Genomic DNA, 20,630 nt, shown 5'->3' with positions numbered 1-20,630 from the left:
TCATCAAAAGTCAGTGTTGAAGAATGCTTACATTTTGCTTACAGAATGCTTAAAGTTTTTCACTTTAAGTTATGCAGCAGAAATTTCAGCTCTTAGCAAAGGACTTGTGTTGCAGCCACTCGTATAAGTTGGTACTTCATATTTTGAAATGATCTGCTATGAGTTGGTCAGCTATTCCAAATTTGATGCAAATTTTATTTAGGACAGTGCATGTTAATGAACACACATGAGACATGCATGTAAACACACCGCTCCAGATTGTAGCCATGGCCTAATTTGCATCCGTTGTCTGCTCATAAACACACTCTCATTCATACATGTTTTTAGTGGTAGGGGAACCCGGAGAACACCTACGCAGACACGAGGAGAACATGCAAATTCCACACAGAAAGGCCCCGTCGGGCCCAGGAATCGAACCCAGGACCTTCCAGCTGTGAAGCACAAGCACTAATCGCTGTGCTACCCTGTTGCCAATGTTTTCATAATGCGGCTTCCATGTTCAAAAAATTCACACAGAAGCAGGCAACGCAATCACATGCTTTTAAAATTGCGTTTTGGATAATTAGTGCCAATGCGGCTATCAGAAAATATTTGTGGAAATTATGACGAACAACCACAAACATAGGAACATAGGAATGACTCATGTTCTCGCACAGGCATGGTTGTTACCAGATGATTGCCTTCTTTTGAGAGATGAGATGGACTATTTCAAACTCATCAAGATGCAGCAAGGAGGAAATCTCATGAAGAAAAACTGAGTCGTATTCATGTGTCTAGCAGTGAGGCCACTATATATTGAGATCGCCTCATCACTTGACACAGATTTTCATAAGCACACTCAGGCCATTCATAGCACAGTTGGGACAAGTGCAAGACATGTGATTAGATAATGGGACAAATTATGCTACAGCCAGTAGTGTGTAGAAGGCAGCCATTGCTGACCAGAAATGATCACAGTTCCAGTAAAAGTTCATTCTAAAAGTAATCAAGTTGATGTTTAACCCTACAACTGCTTCATATCATGGTGGAATGTGGTAGTGGCTGATAAAACCAATGACAAAGGTGATGAACTAAACTATGAGAGAACAAATATTGGATGAAGAAAGCCTTCACATTGTCTTATGTGAGGCAGAGTCAGTCATGAACAGGTAACCCATTAAAAAGGCAGCCAATGACCGAAATGATTTTGCAAATCTGACACCTTATCATCTCTTACAATTGAAAATGAAACCAACCCTGCCCCTAGGATGGAGGATCCACCCATGCTCAGCGTGGATGGAGGCAGGTGCAATTTACTATTCATTAATTAAAGAATATGTACCTCAACTCCATGGGGGTCAGCAGTGGGGCACAGCTTCCAGAAGCTTGGCCGAAGCTAGCCGAATGAGACGTGGTTGTTCTTGTTGATGATAATGCACCACAAAATTGATGGATAATATGAAAACTCAGTGAGACAGTTCTGAACCCCAAGAAAGGGTTTGTTGGGATAAAGTAACTTCTGTCTCTTTCTATCCTTTTTTTCTCTTCTCTCGCTTTCTGTTTCTATGATGTTCTTCAGAAGATAACTATCAATTGGTTTTAAATCAAATTTAGAACAATGAAAATGCTGTTTTCCATCTTTGAATGTTAAGAATATGTACTCGTGATATGCAACCAAAATGACTGAAACATAGTAATTGTTCAAAGTTGAAATATTAATAGAACACTTAAGTAAGCCTGTTCGGTTCAGGCCTAACTTTTGATTTGAGATAAGTCTTCAATGGATTTGCTCTGCAAATTATTGTGATATACACAGACTGCAACCAGGCAATTGAAAGACGTTGAATTGAGCGGTACGGAGCCTCAAGAGAACAAGGTTTCCTGAAAATGACTCGACCAATATGACCTGTCCATGTCCACAAAGTGAGACCTGAGGTGGCAGATGGGGACAATTATGACAGGTCTGTTCATATTTTGTGTCATAGTTGTTTTTTTTTTTTCTTGGAGATTTTGGGGTCAAGCATTAGCCTCTAACCCAGGGGTGGGCAAACTGCGGCATGCGGGCCACATCCAGCCCGTTGGCCTGCCAAAGATCAGTACAGAATTCATACTTGATGTGAATGATTGAATGATTGGATCAATAAATGTAGGAGCTGAAACAGGAGATTATTTAATTTTGGGTGCTACTTGAGAACACTTGAGAATTTACCTGAGCTGAATGACACAGATTGGCTTTGCGGTTTGGCCCGGTGATTTTTCAACCGTTAGAAATCCTTGTGCCATGAGAGATCGTTGAGTGTCACGTCTGTGACGCGATGACATAGAGGTCAATATTAGAGTTCGGGCTGTGCGACAGTGGCAGTTTGGGATCATAGTAAGATGAGCGACTGACAGTGATGGACAAAAGAAAAAAGAAAAGACAGTGAGCTTGAGGCAATACAGCGAAAGCTATCTTTCATTTGGATTCACTTTTACCAGGGATCCAATGGCACCGACTCCGCTGTGCTTGGTGTGTGGTGAGAAGCTATCCAATAGCGCCATGGTGCCAACCAAACTTAAACGTCATCTCCAAACGAAACACCCTTCTGTTCAAAACAAGCCGATGGACTATTTTGTATGCTTATGTACAAACAATAAGAAAGGGGCAATGTTGTGGAGAAAGACCACAAAGGTAAACGAGAGAGCCCTCAAAGCTAGCTACCTTGTTGCTGAACTCGTAGCTAAATCAAAAAAGTCCCACACTGTACGCAGAAACATTAATACTGACAGCTTGTAAAGCTTGAGCAAGACCTTCATTTGTGTCTTTCTACCATTACTGCCAGGATATCCATTTTGTGTTCATCAAAACACCCCCAGGTTTCACATTAAGTGAGTATAAATACATTAAAAACTATATTATTAACTATATGTATGAAATGTACTGTTTAAGGGTGTCATTTTGTGTCATTTTGGTTGGTGGTGTGCCCCAGGATTTTGTAAATGTAAAAACTGTGCCGCGGTTCAAAAAAAGTTGAAAATCACTGATTTAGCCTTTACTGTGAACATACTGACACACATGAATGAGCTAGACATGAAGCTACAAGAGAAAAACTGTTTTTTCCACAAAATGCAAGCAAACGCCAGAGCTTTCAAAACCAATCTGGTTTTATTTTCAAAGAAAATGTCAGATGAGTCTGATATGCACCATTTACAAATGCGTTTTTTTTTTTTATTTTTATATACATCATATCTTGTGGTGACCCGGCCCGTCTGTCCAATTTTAAAAGTCAATGTGACCCCTGAGACAAAAAGTTTGCCCACCCCTGCTCTAGCCTCTAATGTGGCTGAGGAAAACTTCTAATGTGGTTGAGAAACAAAGTAAAGAAATTTGGCAGTTCTCCCAAGTTAGCTTTTTAATTAAGGATCGCATGGTTAATGCTTGGAAAGTTACCAAAACAAACAAAACGCCTTAGTTCACCTCCGTTGGGATAATTTGGCAGTCGCTGGGGCCCAATGTGGATCATTGACCTCTGTGTGAGTGATAGGGTGCACGAAGCTCTTTTGGTAAATTGTGTGTTGCAGTGGGTGTCACTGACAAAGATGGCTTCATTGATTCTTCTCTCAAACCATTGGTCTTTTTTGGCCAAAATATTTTTTTTGATGCTGTCTTTTAAAGAATGGCCCTTGAAATAATGGACCACTGAATCCTGCCCTGAAGGCATTGCACTCCTTTTCTGTTCTTTTCTTTTTTTTTTCGGATTATAAGTCGCAGGTTTTTTTTTTTATAGTTTGGCCAGGGGTGTGATTTATACTCTGGAGCGACTTATGTGTGAAATTATTGAGCTCTCTTGCTCTGATGTGTGCGTGCGTGCGTGCGTGCGTGCGTGCGTGCGTGCGTGCGTGCGTGCGTGCGTGCGTGCGTGTGTGCGTGCGTGCGTGTGAGTGTGTGTGTGTGTGTGTGTGTGTGTGTGTGTGCGTGCGTGTGAGTGTGTGTGTGTGTGTGTGCGTGCGTGTGTGTGTGTGTGTGTGTGTCTGCGTGTGTGTCTTTGATATAACAGCGATCGTCACAGACACACACCAACCAATCAAAAATTCAGCGGGGGCAGGTAATGCTAGAAGTGCGTTGTGAGAAATAGATGCTACCAGCGACTTCTGTACCTATGAAAATTGATCATTTCAACAATCGCGCTAACTTATAAAAACAACTTAGAAGGGCTGAACAAAAATGGCACTTGTTGTGTTTTGTGTTTAAGAAGCGACCGGAGATATTAGAGTAGCTCTTAGTTATTTTACTGAAGAGCAGAGCACAGGTGATGATAGCAATTCGTACCAACAGACATGTGCAGATTGCAAGTAAACATATATGGTTAACTGTTCAATATTACTGTGTCCACAGTCAATATTCTACATCCCCTTTCCTTAGTTGGAACCTCTAATCATGAACACAGTCTCAACACCTTAATAGTAATACAGTGTTAAACTTATTCCATACTTATGTGACTGAATCATGAAATACGACATATCCAAACAATGAAAAGAAGTGTGCAAATAACTGTGATAACCATTCAACAAGTCATCATGTAACTTAGTCAGACATTAACAAAATACCCTCTTAGCAGTATACATCTTTGTACTTGGGGTTAGGTTTACTGATGCGACCTGAGCGCGTTTTATAAACATCCACATTTACAGATGGTTCAGAAGCAGAGGCTCGATCCGCTGGGCACTCAGAGTCCGCATTCTGTTCTGCATAGCCATGTCCGGTAACTGTCATATGCCTTGTTGGATCAGGTCCAGTGTCCTGATAAGAGTCTCTCGGGTCAACCTGAGTCGGTGCGGGTTCAGAAACAGTTAAGATGTGTTTTCTGTTTCTCCTGTATGTTTGTCCTTCCGACTGAATCAGGTATGATCTGGGCTCATTGCATGGTTCTTTCACAACTCCTGTGCGGTCATATCCTTTCGGTGTTTGAAGCCTGACTACCTGTCCTTTTGTTAGAGGTTTCAGAGGTCGGCTTGTTTTGTCATAGTAGCGTTTTTGCGCGAGTCTTTTATTTAGAAGTTGAGCACGTACGTCCTCTAGCTTGCACGTGTCGGATTCAAGCAGCTTTTTGGAGACAGGGAGAGTAGTGCGCGTCTGTCGCGACATAAGTCTTTGTGCAGGAGACCCAAGCTTAGTGTCACGAGGAATGTTTCTCAAATTGAGCAGGTTGAGAAAGATTTCAGTTTTGTCTCTGTGAGATTTCTCCATGAGGCCTTTAGCACTACGGACAGCTCTCTCCGCCAATCCATTTGATTGGGGATACTCAGGGCTGCTTGTCACATGAGTGAAGTCCCATTGCCTTGCAAAGTCCTTGAAACGCTGACTCGTGAACTGTCGTCCGTTGTCGGTGATAAGAGTGTGAGGTGTACCGTGGACAGAGAAATTACATTTCAACTTACCAATGACTGTCATTGATATGAGAGTACGCAGCAGGTCAATCTCAAACCAGCCTGAAAAGGAATCTACAAGTACCAAGTATTGTTGGTTATGCCAGTCAAAGATGTCTGCTGCCAAAGTCGACCAAGGTATCTCCGGAATAGGGTGGAGAAGAAGCGGCTCTTTATGTTGGTGTGGTTTTGTGCTGTTGTACACCGAGCATGCTCGCACTTCCTCATCAATGTCTCTAGTCATAGTCGGCCAAAACACTATTCCTCTTGCTCTCCGTTTTGTGGCCTCTGTACCTGGATGCCCTCTGTGTAAAATGCCAGTGTACAGCTTTTGTAAGCTTAGAGGAATAAGCGCTTTCTGTCCTTTCATGACAATGCCATCCTCAATGACCAGTTCATCCCTGAAAGTAAAGTAGGGACGCACCGCATCTGGGAGATTATGAAACTTGTCTGGCCAGCCATGTCTTATAAAGTTGCTGAGCATCTGGAGAGTCAGATCAGTGGCAGTGTGTTCTCTTAGTTCCCGTAAACGAGCAGAAGACACGTAACACACTGACATCACATCAAAATCATCAACTTCGTCCGCCAGCTGAGTTTTGGTGTTATTGGGAGCCGGTGATAAAGTATCAGCCAAGTGCATTTGCTTTCCACTTTTATACACGAGCTCGATGTTATACTTCTGGAGCTTCAACATCATGCGTTGTAATCTTGCCGGTGTTGCATGAATAGGCTTTTTGATGATTGTAACCAGAGGTTGATGGTCAGTCTCTATAGTGACTGGTTTGCCATAAATATAATCATGAAATTTTGAGCATGCAAAGAAAACTGCTAGCAGCTCTTTTTCTATCTGTGCGTATCGAGTTTCTGTGTCCGTGAGGGTACGTGAGGCATAAGCTACAGGTTTGCCTTCCTGCAGGCACGCTGCACCAAGTCCAAATTGCGAAGCATCACATGTCAGTGTCACGGGTTTATGAACATTGTAATATGACAGTACAGGGGGGTTAGACATGTGTTTCTTTAGAGTGTCGAAAGCACATTGCTGCTGTTCATACCATGACCACTCAGTATCTTTGTGTGTGAGTTGTCAAAGTGGAGCGGCGATTTGGCTGAAGTTGGGGATAAATTTCCCAAGGTAGTTCACCATACCAAGAAATCGTTGCACGGCTGCTACATCGGTTGGCACAGGCATGTCTCTAATCGCTTTAGTCTTAGCTGGGTCAGCTTTTAGACCCTGAGCAGTGAAAACATGACCAACGTAACTGACCTGGTTCAGCCTGAACTTGCATTTGAGGGGGTTGAGTCTCAACTTCACCTCTCTAGTTCGGTCGAGTACTTTTCTCAGATGTGCATCATGTTCCTCGATGTCCTTGCCTCCAATCAGTATATCGTCCACAATGATTGCGCAGGGATAACCAGCGAAAATCTGCTCCATGGAGCGCTGGAACACCTCACTGGCAGAGCTGATTCCAAACGGCATCCGCAGGAACCTGTAACGGCCAAAACAGGTACTGAAAGTGGTTAACATTGAGGATTTCTGGTCAACGGATATCTGCCAGAATGAGTTCTTTACATCTAAGACTGAGAACACTGTTGCGTTCGACATTTGAGATGCAACCTCATCTACTGTTCTCACTGGGTGATGTGGTCTTTTCAAAGCAACGTTCAAGTCTTTAGGATTGATACAGATCCTAATTTCCTTATTGTCCTTTTTTCCGGTAGCGACCATTGAGGAAACCCAGTCAGTGGGCTCTGAGACAGGTGTGATCACACCTAGCTCCTGCATTCTGTCCAGTTCAGCTTTGACTTGGTCCTTCATCGCAAATGGAATGCGGTGTGCTGGTCGAACTATGGGTCTTATCTCTGGGTCAAGGGTCATTGAATATGTGACAGGTAATTTTCCAAGCTCATTAGAAAAAAGGTCACTGTATTCGCCTTCGATTTGTCCCGTAAAATCTTGAACTGTTGAAATACTTACTTGGTGGACTTCTCTGCTGAGAGACACAAGTCCCATTTGGAGTGAGGCACCGAGTCCTAGCAATGGTAGCACGTTCTCATTTATAACAAAGAAAGGTAAAGTATAAGGTTTGACTCCGAGATGGCAACATATCTCAACGAGTCCTAGAGTTTGTATCTTACTACCACCGTATGCAACGAGGTTGGTGGGATTACCGCATGGCTTTATTTGTTCCTTCCTTTTTATCTTCTCAAAAGTCTTCACTGAGAGAACATTGCATTTAGCACCAGTGTCCACCTTCATTTCAACCGGATTGCCATTAATCTGTAATGTGGTATGAGCTTCTTCCCTTTCCAGCGTCTGTGCATAATCCGACTCTATGCTGTCCGATGTAATTCCATTTACATAGTAAGTATCACCGTCACTGTCCTCCTTATGGTCCATGTCAACCTGGTGGACTGCCTTCTTTTGTTTATGCCTCTCATACTGAGGTCTGGATTTACAGCACTTTCTGAAGTGGTTCATCTTCTTGCATGCATTACACTGCAGGCCAAAAGCTGGGCATTTATTTCTTTTTGCAATATGACTACCACCACAGTTGTTACAGTTAGAGATGTGCTGAGAAGCTACTGGTTTAGCATTAAACCTTGCCTTGTCACATACTATTTTCTTATATTTGTTTTGAACAGCATCCACGTGTGTAACTGAGCTACTTGGGGTCATTAGTGTTATGTTGTGCTCCTCTGTAACTTCGTGTATTTGACACACAGAAATTGCCTTGGCTAAAGTTAAGCCACTGTCACGCAAAAGACTTTTCCTGAGATGGTCGTTATTTATACCACACACCAGTCTGTCTCTGATAAGTTCCTCGCTCAGCTCCCCAAAGTTGCAGCTCCTTGCTTTAATTTTCAAATCACTTACGTAAGATTCAATAGTCTCACCAGCCTTTTGGTTGCGCGTGTTAAACTTGTGCCGTTCCATCGTCACATTTGTCTGAGGATTGCACATTTCTCTGAACTTTCTTTTGAGGCATTCAGGATCCTCCTTCGACTCTGCGGAACAAGGACACGTCCATCGTCGGCGCCACCTTCGCGCACCTCCACCGCGTATACCTTTCCCGCTAGATGGCTTCGGGTCCGGCTAGGTTCAAGAGAATGTAGGCTCAAGTCCGCGCTGGCTTGTCCAAGTGCGCTGCAGCGATAAAAATGTCATACTCCTGCTCGAATATGCGCCAGTTTTCTGCCAAGTTGCCTTCAAACAACAGTGGGTCGGGTCGCCTGAAACCCTCCGCCATGTTGGTGGAAAAAAAACGTAGCGTGGTAGCGCGATGGTCCTGCTCGATAAGAAACAAGCCACTTACAACACACAGGTTTTCTGTGAAAAACGTGCGTCCATAACTTCTGACACCATGTTGTGTTTTGTGTTAAAGAAGCAACCGGAGATATTAGAGTAGCACTTAGTTATTTTACTGAAGAGCAGAGCACAGGTGATGATAGCAATTCGTACCAACAGACATGAGCCCCGCCTACAGCAAGTCTGCGCATGTGCAGATTGCAAGTAAACATATATGGTTAACTGTTCAATATTACTGTGTCCACAGTCAATATTCTACAGCACTGAAAAGAAAATCATATTCTGCAGGTTACAAGCCGGAAGTAGTGAAATACGCAGCCGAAAACGGCAATCAAGCAGCAGAAAGAAAGTTTGAAGTTAGTGAGAAACTTGTAAGGGAATGGCAAAAAGCAGAGGTTACTCTTACTGAAATGAAGAAAACTAAAAAAGCTTATCGGGGGCTAAAAGCTAGGTGGCCACGGCTGCTGTAGAGTAACGAGTTCACACACGAGTGCTTGACAAACGTGCTGCTGGGAGAGGCTTGTCAACAGTACAGTTGCGTCTTCACACCCAGGTAGGTGCCAAGGAGATGAATATAAATAACTTTGCGGGAGGACCTTCCTGCTGTTACCGCTTCATGCAACGCAATCACCTCTCTGTCAGAGCAAGGACGCCATCCTGTCGGGATTCAGAAAGGCTGGAATAATTGAACCTACAAGTGTTGATGACTCTGACGTAAGCGACGTACTGGTAGAAAACGAAGCGGCACATTGTCTACCTTCGGAATTGGCGGAGTTGTTCAGAAGCGACAGCCAAGAAGAAGGTTTCGTTGGATTTAGTGATTAAGAATGACACAGATTGTTTGGTTGTAGCATGTGCTATATGCTATAGTTATTTGAATGACTTACCGTAATATGTTACGTTAACATAGCCTACCAGGCACGTTCTTAGTTGTTTATGCGTCATATAGGCTATACTAGGCTATACTTATTCAGCCTGCTGTTCTCTATTCTATTTTTATTTTTCAATTGCCTTTCAAGATGAAATGTCTATTAATGGTGTTGGATTTTATTGAATAAATTTCCCCCAAAAAATGCGACTTATACTCCAGAGCGACTTTTTTTTTGTTCTTTGTTATGCATTTTGGCTGGTGCGACTTATAATTTGGAGCAACGTACAGTCCAAAAAATACGGTATACTACTCGAAGCTAAGATGGCTTCATGCATAGAAAGAGTACTGCTGATGCAGTATTTGCTTTGAGAAAGCTAATAGTGAAGTGCAGTGTAGGTCAGAGAGAGCGGCATTGTGCTTTTGTAGACCTTGAAAAAACATACGACAGGGTGCCGAGAGAGGAACTTTGCTATGGTAAGAGGAAATCTGAAGTGGCAGAGGAGTATGTTAGACTGGAGCAGGACATGTAGCTGTAGTTGTGAAACAGTGGTGAGGTGTGCTGTAGGTGTAACAGAGATGTTCAAGATGGAGGTGGGACTTCATCAGGGATCAGCTCTGAGCCCATTCTTGTTTGCAACAAGGTGATGTACCGGTTATAAGATGACGTTAGACAGGAATCTCCATGGACCATGATGTTTGTCGACGACATTGTGATCTGTAGTGAGAGCAGGGAACAGATAGAGGAAAATCTAGAGAGGTGGAGTCATGTGCTGGAGAGGAGAGGAATGAAAGTTAGTCGCAGTAAGACAGTATATGTGTGAATGAGAGGAACTCAGGTGTAACGGTGATGCTACAGGGCCAATTACTTAGGGTCAACAGTCCAGAGCAACAGAGAGTGCAGAAAAGAGGTAAAGAAAAAGGCTCAAGCAAGTTGGAATGGGTGGAGAAAAGTGTCAGAGGTACGATGCAATAGAAGACTATCAGCCAGAATGAAAGGAAAGATTTACAGGACAGTGGTGGGATCAGCGATGTTATATGGTCAAGAAACTGACAATGATGAAAAGGCAGGTGGCAGGAGGTTGCAGAGATGAAGATGTTGAGGCTCTCTTTGGGAGTGATGAGGATGGAAAGGATCAGGCATGAGTCCATCAGAGGCAAAGCACATGTTGGATTTTTACATTAGGTGTTGTGAGAGAGGAGGACACAGAGAATAGGGTTAGATGGAGAGGGTTGATTCGTTGTGGCTACCCTTGAAGGGAAAGCTGAAAGGAAAAGAAGTAGACGAAGTGCTATAATGAAAGCATTGTCAATAATGAATTACTTTAAATTTTCACCTGTTTTCATATATATATGAAATATATATTCACTGGTTCTACTATTGCTGTATATTCACACTGCAAGAGCACTGAAAGAAAGGAAAAAATAAAAATAAATGTCTAAATGTGATGACATGTCGATATGTTCTCCATCTGCTTAAAGGAAAAGTCCTTCTCTTCATATAACTGCCATCATTCCCTTCAAAAAACAATACTGGCAAATTGAGGACTAAGGTGGTTTGCCTTTTATGACCAAATATTGTCTCAAATAGAGCATATTTAAGATAGGTGTTCCCTATATATGTGTATGTGTGTGTGTGTGTGTGTGTGTGTGTGTGTGTGTGTGTGTGTGTGTGTGTGTGTGTGTGTGTGTGTGTGTGTGTGTGTGTTCCCGCCAATGGCAGTCTGGTAACTCCCCATGGAAGCCGTCTTTCTGCTATGAAAAGCAGAGAAAGAGTAAGACAGGTGGTATTTTAGTGCACCTGTTCACTCACACCTCAGTCTCATTTCCACTCTGCCTGTGTTTTTACTGTCTTAGGCTATAATTATGACTACATTTTGACAGAGAGGAACAGCGACCTCTATACTGCTTCCCCTTTCCTCTATTTCTGCAACTGTGTGAAGGAGGGATAGATGAGAAATCTGGAGGCAGACACGGATCATTAGCTATATTTGTCCCCACTTCCTGCAGAAGATGATAGATCTTGCTAATTACCCCGTGTTGCCAAGCCTATCGCACAGGACATGCAGCCCTCGCTATGAAGTATATCAACGTTCACACTGGTGCATGCTGCATAGTGGATGCTTTATGACTATTCATGAGTCTGGAGTGAAAGAAGAAGACATTACGATGCTGATGTTGATGTGTGTACGTGCACGTATGTACGTATTTGTGTGTGTCAGGGTGTGTTTTTGTGGTCGTGCTGGTTATTATTTTAACAATGTATTTTCTCAATGTTCTTCCTTCTTTGTAGAAAATGTTTGTAGAGGGGAAATGGGGAGCCTTCTCTCCCGCTAGACATCAGTGAGCCACAGTGGAAGCAGAGGGCTGGATCTCTTTAAACCATTTCAGGTACAGTGTGCTGCATTCTCTTTTTACACCACGCCTGTTTATTTATTAAGATTTATGGTGACCACACATGATATATTCAGTGTACTTGTAGTTCAATTTATTCCATGGCTCATGAATACATTTCCTTTTTCACCACTGAATATCTCAAGCACAGGAAAATGATTTTAAGAAAAACAATAAATAAATCATTAAATCCACAGTTGGCATTGCATTCAGAATCAGCTTTCTTGGCCTATTGTATTTGCAGACAAAAGTAATTTGGCTCTGTTTTAAATTTATAACTGAAATTACAAAAGCAATTAGTAAAGTTATCAGTGAGATGGTGCAAAGAGATTAATACAGTCTAGAATAACATGTTCGTATGTTTACTGTATGTTTATTATTAACAACAGGAAATTGTCTCACAGGATGCACAAGAAGCAGATGTTGACAGCGTGTGGTGACATGATTTAAAAAAGTCTGAAATTTTGATTGATATAATCTGTAATGACGAAGCGATGATGTTATTGTTTATGTATGACAAGGTCGTTTTAAGTAGAGTGATGGCTTGTGGGAAAACACAATTCCTATATCTGGTGGGGCAAACGTACAGTGATCTGTACCTCCTACCAGGGGGGGAGGAGGGGAGAACAGGTTGTGTCTGGGGTATGATGGCTCTGCAGTGATTTTTATTGCCCAGGCCCTGACTCAGAAACAGTGTCGGACAGTTTCTCTCTGCAGTCGTGATTGTCTGCTCTAGTCTATTCCTATCCTGTTTGGTGGCTGAACCATACCAGACAATCACAGAGGTGCAGAGAACAGCCTGGAATACTGTGGTGTAGAGCTGGATCAGCAAGTCCTGAGGCAGGTTGAACTTCCTGAGCTGGCACAGAAAGTATATCCTTAGTTGGGCCTTTTTGAGCACACCATCATGTTGGGTGACCACTTAAGGTCCTTTAAGTTGATGGATCTTAGAATCCCGCATGTTCCTGCAGTAGCCACATTGCTGTTCATCATAGGAGGGCACCTCTTGAAGTCCACTGTAATTTTCACTGTTTTTAGAAGACTTGTCACTGCCTTTTATCCACGTCATGCTGATGACTGCCATGCTGTCAGTAAACTTCATGAGTTTGGCAGATGGGTCCCTGGAATTGTGTTTGTTGGTGCAGAGATGGAACAGTATTTGGGAGAGCTCACAGACCCAGGTTGTGATGTGATGTGAACTTCCCCAGCCTCACTTGCTATCTCCTGTCTGTCATGAAATTAGTGATCCATTGACATAAGGATGCTGGCAAAAGTCCCTGAGGCGTCAAGGTGTGGAGAGGACATTTGCTGTCAATAGATTAAGCATGGCATAAATACCTGCTTCCATTCAATTTCAGTAATGACAGTTCAGGTTTGGTGGCTCCGTAGTGTTTCACTGGAGTGAAAACTACTGTGACGAAAGGCTGTGTGTTTGTGTTCATATTTAAGTGGATGGATTTTTATGTGTGTATCAATTGTCCACAGTCATTTTGGCATAATGGACCAGTATCATGAAAGACAATATGTTCATGGGCTAGGCCAGCGGTCGGGAACCTATGGCTCGTGGGCCATATATGGCTCTTTCGGTGACGGCGTATGGCTATCAGATAAACAACTAGTTTATCCACGTCAACCCTCATAACAGAAAAAATGGCAAAAAAAAAAAAAAAGACGATGATTACTGCGCACTCCGGGCTGCATGGACTGAGGAATTTGCATTTTGATCAGCGCAATGGCTTTTATGGCTCTCCCTGTCAAAAAGTTCCCCAGCCCCTGGCAAGGTACCAAGGTTTGGGGGGGGTAAATAAAATGAAATTATGTGACGAGCATAAAACAAATATGAAGAGTATAATACATATAAGATAATATCAGAACAACTTTCTGTTAAAATCAAAATGAATAATCCATGACCAATTGATTTATGACCTGAGACTAATTGATTTACATCTGTGGTGACCTACTTATAGGTCCCAGTGAACAGTTAGAGGTTGTGGTTATGTACTTACAGGCCCCTGGGGAATAATTAGATGTCCATGGACCATGTGGCGATCATATGAGGTCATAGGTCAAATATGTTTTTCCGCTACAGTGTGGAGTCTGGCAGCTCAAAGGTGTCCATTCTGTGGGGTCCACCCCATGCTTTCGTGGTCGCATTCTATGCCTTTGGGGGTCATCATAGGCCATAAGTGTGGAATATGTTCACTCAAAGCTGTGTTTTGTCTGGGACCCATGTCGGGGGGAGAGAAAGGTTAGATTTATGTCAGCTGGGGTTCTAGCATATATAAATGTTGGTATATGACTAGATGGCAAAAAATGAATCCCTTCACTCGTCAAAAATTTCTGGCAGAAGATAAAAGAGGTAATATCTGACCAATTAATATAAAAAAATGAATGGATCAGAACATGCCTATTTCACTGAAATTCTGCAACAACTCTTCCAGCTGATCACATACTTGAATACCAAAAGAGTATGGGAGGGCTAACCCCTAACCCTAACTCAAAAACCAGTTCCTCATCAACAGGAAGGTATAGAAACAGAAGGTGGAGTTTTTTCCTACATAAGATGAACTACACTCTGTTCTACTCATCAGCAGTCCTCAAGTAAGATAAGATAAGATAAGATAAGATAAGATAAGATAAGATAAGATAAGATAAGATAAGATAAGATAAGATAAGATAAGATAAGATGTCAAAAAAAAAGTAAAATAAATATGAATATAAAGATGTATAGACAGACAGAAGACAGAAGATAGCAAAACATCAACAAATATATTGACAGCAGATTTATAGACAGCAAACAACAACAGCAACATCATGTATAACAATGGACAACATCAAGGAACAGTGAGGGTGAAAAATACACAACCTAAACTAAATGACACTATAAATAGAGTGACAATAACAATGAATAAAATAAACAAAAATAGGCAGGATGTTTGCGGGCTGGGACAAACAAGGATAAGAAAGAGAGCAGAGTTAGGGCATGACATGTGAATGGGTGAGTTAGTGAATGGGGTCAGGTAGTGAGATTATGGAAGCAACACAGGTGCACTCAAGCCGGTCAAAGTTGTGTGTCACCCAGACCGCTATTGTACAGTCTTATGGTCGTGGGCAAAAAGGAGTGTCTGAAGCGTTCGGTTCTGCATGAACCATCGGCTGAAGGAGCTGAACATTGCCACAGCTCGTCATGCAGAGGGTGGGAAGGATTGTCCAGGATAGCTCCCAGCTTGTCCTTCATTCTCCCCACTTCCACCAATTGAAGATGGTCCAGGTTCAGTCCCACCACTGAGCGGACTTTCCTTTCTATGTTATTGAGCCTATTGACCTCACCAGTCCTGGCACCTCCCCACCAGCACACTATACCAAAGAGTGCGCTGGCTACCATAGACTGGTGGAAGGTCTTGAGGAGCCCGCCACAGACGGCAAACGACCTCAGTCTCCTCACTAAGAACATCCTGCTCCAACCCATCCTGTACAGTGCATCAGTGATCAAGTGATCAAGGATTGGACGAACCATGGGCTCCTGAACACAGACTATGATGCAAAGCCCTTAAGATGGTTGAGGGAACTCATCGGGGGAAGTGGAAGAGATGTTAGGGACGACAATGTGGAGAGGGAGGAGCATGAAGAAAAGAGAGGATAATACCAATCAGACTTACAACAATCAGCCCCCATCTATGGAGGCGGACAACGACGGCCTGAACATTGACATTCCACCAGGTCACAGCAATGGTGACGTGTGTGTCATAAACTGAAAGATTTAAAAATTTTGAGATCTGCACTTTCCTTCGCTTTCCCCCACCATCATCTATTCCTAATTTTCACAAATTTTATCTGAATGTCAGTTTGCAGGACAGGACAAGCGTTATTCAGAGAGCCAGAGTCCAGCCAAATGACCAGGTTAATCTGCATGCTAATAGTTTGCAGTTTGATGTCTCAATGACTGTCTGCTACAGGGTTGGCTCAGTGTCTGACTTCCAGGAACTTTTGGTCTGTTTTTACCAACGGTTCCTTTGAGCTAATTGTCAATTTTGTGAGAGCTCAGCGCAGCGCAGTCTATGTTACAAACGACTTAGGGAGTTAAAACAGCATTCGAATGCTAGAAAAGCAGTCAGCAATTGTCAGATCAATAACAAATGCAGATTTTTTAAAAGTTTCTGATTTATAAACAGCCTAAAACCACTTTGCTGGCTCAGTATAAATAGATTTAACATCAGCCGCTTTCTCTGCAGTTCACAGCTCTGACACTGCTGTAGGAGAGGAAGATAAACATGTTTGTTAAATGTGTCAAAAATCAATCAAACCGAGGAAAAGATATATCAAAAAAGTAGTTTATTTTTTTAGTTTGAGACCACTCAAACTAGCCGACTTCATTCTCATTCCATTCTCACTCGTTCCAGTGCTTGTATTGGCTCAATCACTAGATGGGGAGTGACAGATCTGGAAAGGGCGTGACTATGCTTTAAATTTCATTCTCAATTTCACACTATGGGAAAGGCTTTGATCATCACATCTGGGTTGTAAAACATAGCTAAAGAGGTTACTTCCATACAAATTCACTGGTTATTCAAAAATTGACTATAAAAAGAGATACCCCCCCACCCAAGATGTACGGGGGTTGATGTAATGACTCCTAAACAGAGAGACTTAGTGATGTCAGACTGTAAATAATCAGGAATTTGACTATGATGCTGAGTCAGTAGTTTATTGTGAAAATGATGTTCAAATCTTGGCTGAGATGCAAACAAATTTTCGAAATTAAGTCATACAGGCGCCGAGTTGTGACCCGTTTGATAGCGTGACAATCACTTCATTGGCACAATCTGATTTTCAAACCAAATTCTCAAAACCTGAAACAATTGCAATTCCATATCAAAACAATTTTAAAACAAGGCTTTCTCACACGCTTCTATACAGTCTTATATGGAGAGTGTATGGCTTTCCAGCTGCATCATGTTGAGTGTATAAATTATATAGATTTCACCTCCTTATAATCATTGTAAATGTTAATTTTCACTACCCCATAGGCCCTCCATAGATAATTAGAAACTCCAATTGAAAATTACTTTGGGCTAATACATGCTAAAGTTTACCCACCAAGTAAGTTGTTTTTCCCTATACTTCCTGCGAGAAATGACAAAGGGAAATTCATTTTCATACCATGCTGATCATGCGCATTCATGCACAATCAGACCACGGAGTGTGTACACGATGTTGAAGAGAGGGCACTTCACGATGTGTGTAAGAGTCAAGCTAATTGAAGCATTGAGAAAAGGTGATATTTTGGCTGAAATTGATGAAGTATGGAACTTTGAAGAGAAATTAGAAGAGCTGTTTAAAGAATACATCTACACTTTCCTTCAACTCCCAAAGGCCTCTTGCTTCTGTTTAAGACCTACATCAGTGATTATAAAGAGGAGCAGGGTATTGAACTCAATCCCCAGAAAACCACGTACAATCAGGGAAATTGCAAAACTTCTACTAAATTCTCTCTAGGCAAAGCTGCCTCAGATATGAAACCAGGTCTCAACGACTCTAATGAGCACACCTGAAAGTCTTTTTCAAATTTATTTTTTCTTGCAAGTATGACTGTTGGCAGTTTCACTTCATAAATGATAATGTCCCACTTATTCAATGTCATTATAATTCTAACTGTGTTTTACCACCAGGCGACACAAATGTTTTTCTAGCCGCATTCAAGACTCCTTATGTGTGACTTATTGCTCAACTGTATAAGTAATTACAATTACTCCAAGAACAGGTTCTGCACTGCGATACCGATTCTGTCATTTACACATCCAGTCTCAGTGACCGATATAACCCCCCGCCCAGTAATTATCTGGGAGATTTGAAATCAGAATTAGTCCCCAGTGATTATATTTTTAATTGGTCAGCCGTGGTTCTGAAGTCATACACCTGTCTAACAGAACACGGCAAAGTGACTTAACGTGCTAAAGGGATTGCACAAAATTATGAAAGTTGTAAAAAATGTAGCTTTGACACTCTCACAAACCTGGTAGAGTGCTATCACAAAAACTCTGACACCTGTCGGGAAATCCCTGCCTGACACAATTAAATGACAAGTAATATGAAAACCTTTAAGCTCACTAATAAACAGCACATTATCAACTTTTCAGTTGTCCTGTAAGAGGCATCTCTTTGCAGATGGGAAAGCGTTGCCATTTGGGTATTAATCGCAGGGTGAAATTCACAGTATTTCTGAAAAGACTGCATAGATTTATGATGGGATGACCTGATGACCTTTCTAAACGTTTCTTTTGTGGATGACATTATTATTCTGTATTATACTCCAACATGTATTCTGTATCCTGTATTATACTCCCCAGGGATCTATGGGAATAAAATAAGTGTTCTCCAACATGTATTCTGTATCCTGTATTATTTATCGTCTTCAGTCATCCTTTTCAGCCAAGGATCTATGCAAATAAAATTAGTGTTCAGTTATCTAACCCCCAAGCTTATGTAAATATTAGGTACGGAACATGGAACAAGTGTATTTTGACCCTCGCTTCCAACTGCCGTTCACAGCACTCCTCGTAGGAGCAAGCGGGAGTGGCAAATCATTTCTGTAAAACTCTTACTCCAAAATATGAAGCATACTCTTTCTTGATTATCTGATCGAATAATCTGTTCTTACTCTGCCCATCAGCCTATATATGATGAATTGGTAAGAAATGTTAAAGTTAAATTTATCAAAGGGATCCCAGACTCTGATGAATGAAAATATTTTTCCATTACACCAACAAAATCTGTTAGTCATTGACAACCGAATGGATTCTGGTTCCAATCATGATGAAATAATGATGGCATTTACAATGTACAGGCATCATCGAAAATTATCAGTTATCTTTGTAGTTCAAAAGATGTTTCATTAGGGGAAGCATAGCAGAACAATCAATGTAAACACAAATTATATTGTCCTTTTCAAATCCCCACGTGTCAAACTGCAGATGTGAATTTTAGTGTAACAAATATTCCCCGGACCAAGAGAATATTTTTACAGAGTTTTAATTGTGTGACCAAAGACATGTATACATATTTTATCGTGGACTTGAGGCCTGAATACCCAGAACATTACGGATCGAGAAGCAGGATACTCCATCACTAGTGGCCTGTAGTTTATCAGTATTAAATGTGATTTCAAAATGTCAAAACGGATTTAAAGAAACATCCCCATATTAAAAGTTTTGCTTGTTCTAAAACTAAAGGACAAAAGAAGTTTTCTATTTCATGGCTCAGAAGATCTCATACTGGCACTGCCAGATTGCTCTGAATGTGTAGAAGGGAACATTCCTTTGACCTCTGAACAGTACAGTAAATTGAATAAACAGAAGACTATTAGGGGCAGCAATCCCAGTCTTGACCAGTTTGCTTGCTGGTCGAAGGTAGACGTATAACTACACACACAACGTGTGCAGAGAGGGAATGTCATGGGATCTTTGAATAAAATGTACATTGTTTCTCCACAACCACTGCAGACTTTAACCCAGAAGTCTGGTACTGAAAACATCAGTGAGATAGCTCAATATGTTTTGGAAGAGAAAATGGATCATGTGTCAAAACAACCATGGGTTGCATACACCAAAACCTTGCATTATAATGATCTAATTGAAAAATATCTGGCTTTACACAGAAAGGAGGACGAGACCGTGAAATAGTTTTTAAAGTGCCTACCCCGTCCCCAGAGAAAGCAGCCGAAGGTGGTGATGCTCCAATGAGAGTTGAAGAAGAAGAAGCTCCTGACAACACTGAAGAAGAGATTTTAGAGAATATTGGCTCGTGCAATCGGAAGAATACTGCCTATATTCTTCAGAAGCACTGTAATTCAGACCTAAGATGGAATAGTTTCAGCGTGATAATTGTCTGGGACAAGATTATTAAAGGCTCTCATATTTTCGATTTAATGAACACTCTCTCAAACTAGCAGTTCCATGCACAAAGCGTACCTCAGGGTTGGGATGCATTTTTAAAAATAATTTCCGAATTAAATATGCCAATCACGTCTGTTACAAGCACTCATGCACACGAGCAATTACGGCTTAAACTCTCCAAAACCTTGAGCAAAGCTCTTCCTCAGATAAGGCGAAGTAAGAGAAAATGTGGGAAACAACCCCCTCTGTCAACATCGCTTTTATGGATTACGGATTACAAGAGGTCACCTTCTAAATCATCCAGTGACGTGCTACAGCTATGAGGGCCTGCAGCCTCTGAATGGTGATTTTCTACACCATAACCCTCCAAATGGCTAGAATTCCATCAATAAAAATGACTGTATGCAAATCATATGTTTTTTATCAAATAATAAATTATTGATACTGTACATGTGAGAAAGAGTATTCAGTCAGAACAGCTATAACACTCAAATAGTTTTAAAGAGCATGCTTTCTGATTACATGTTTTATCAGTCTTCACGCATATTTCTTGACAAAATTGCTGACAAGTCTGTCACTTGTCACTTGTCACTTGTCATTTGTACAATACAGTTGTATTACTTCTAGGAAAGAGAGTCCTGTAGAGCACTGGCAGAGGAAGAATATAACGTGGGTGCTGCATGCCGCAGAATAATCGTCTTGAACCTGGAGTTTTTTGTAGCGCATTTCATGGGAATTTCTCGCTAGGAACATTAAAAAACTTTCAGGATAGATTACAAAATCC

General features: G+C 41.6%; 1 protein-coding gene across 12 annotated transcripts in view; it reads left to right on the top strand.

The window, feature by feature from the left end:
- Window positions 1-20,630, top strand: part of myt1lb (myelin transcription factor 1-like, b) — a 184,626-nt gene that overhangs the window by 47,890 nt on the left and 116,106 nt on the right. For 3 of the 12 annotated variants that reach the window (XM_086147009.1, XM_086147018.1, XM_086147043.1), the window contains exon 2: window positions 11,854-11,951. The exons of 7 other annotated variants lie outside the window; for them this stretch is intronic. The gene's annotated coding sequence lies outside the window, so the exon portion shown is untranslated. Of the gene's footprint in view, window positions 1-11,514; window positions 11,762-11,853; window positions 11,952-20,630 lie in introns of those variants that run through there. 2 more of the 12 variants (XM_086147026.1, XM_086147034.1) reach the window with 2 other exon arrangements.

This window comes from Fistularia commersonii, chromosome 1 (assembly GCF_037954325.1).
Source record: "Fistularia commersonii isolate RoL2024-O1a breed Wild chromosome 1, RoL_Fcom_v1.0, whole genome shotgun sequence".
Lineage (NCBI taxonomy): Eukaryota > Metazoa > Chordata > Actinopteri > Syngnathiformes > Fistulariidae > Fistularia > Fistularia commersonii.
The sequence above is the reverse complement of the archived record's forward strand: the minus strand, read 5'-3'. Positions and strand labels throughout refer to the sequence as shown.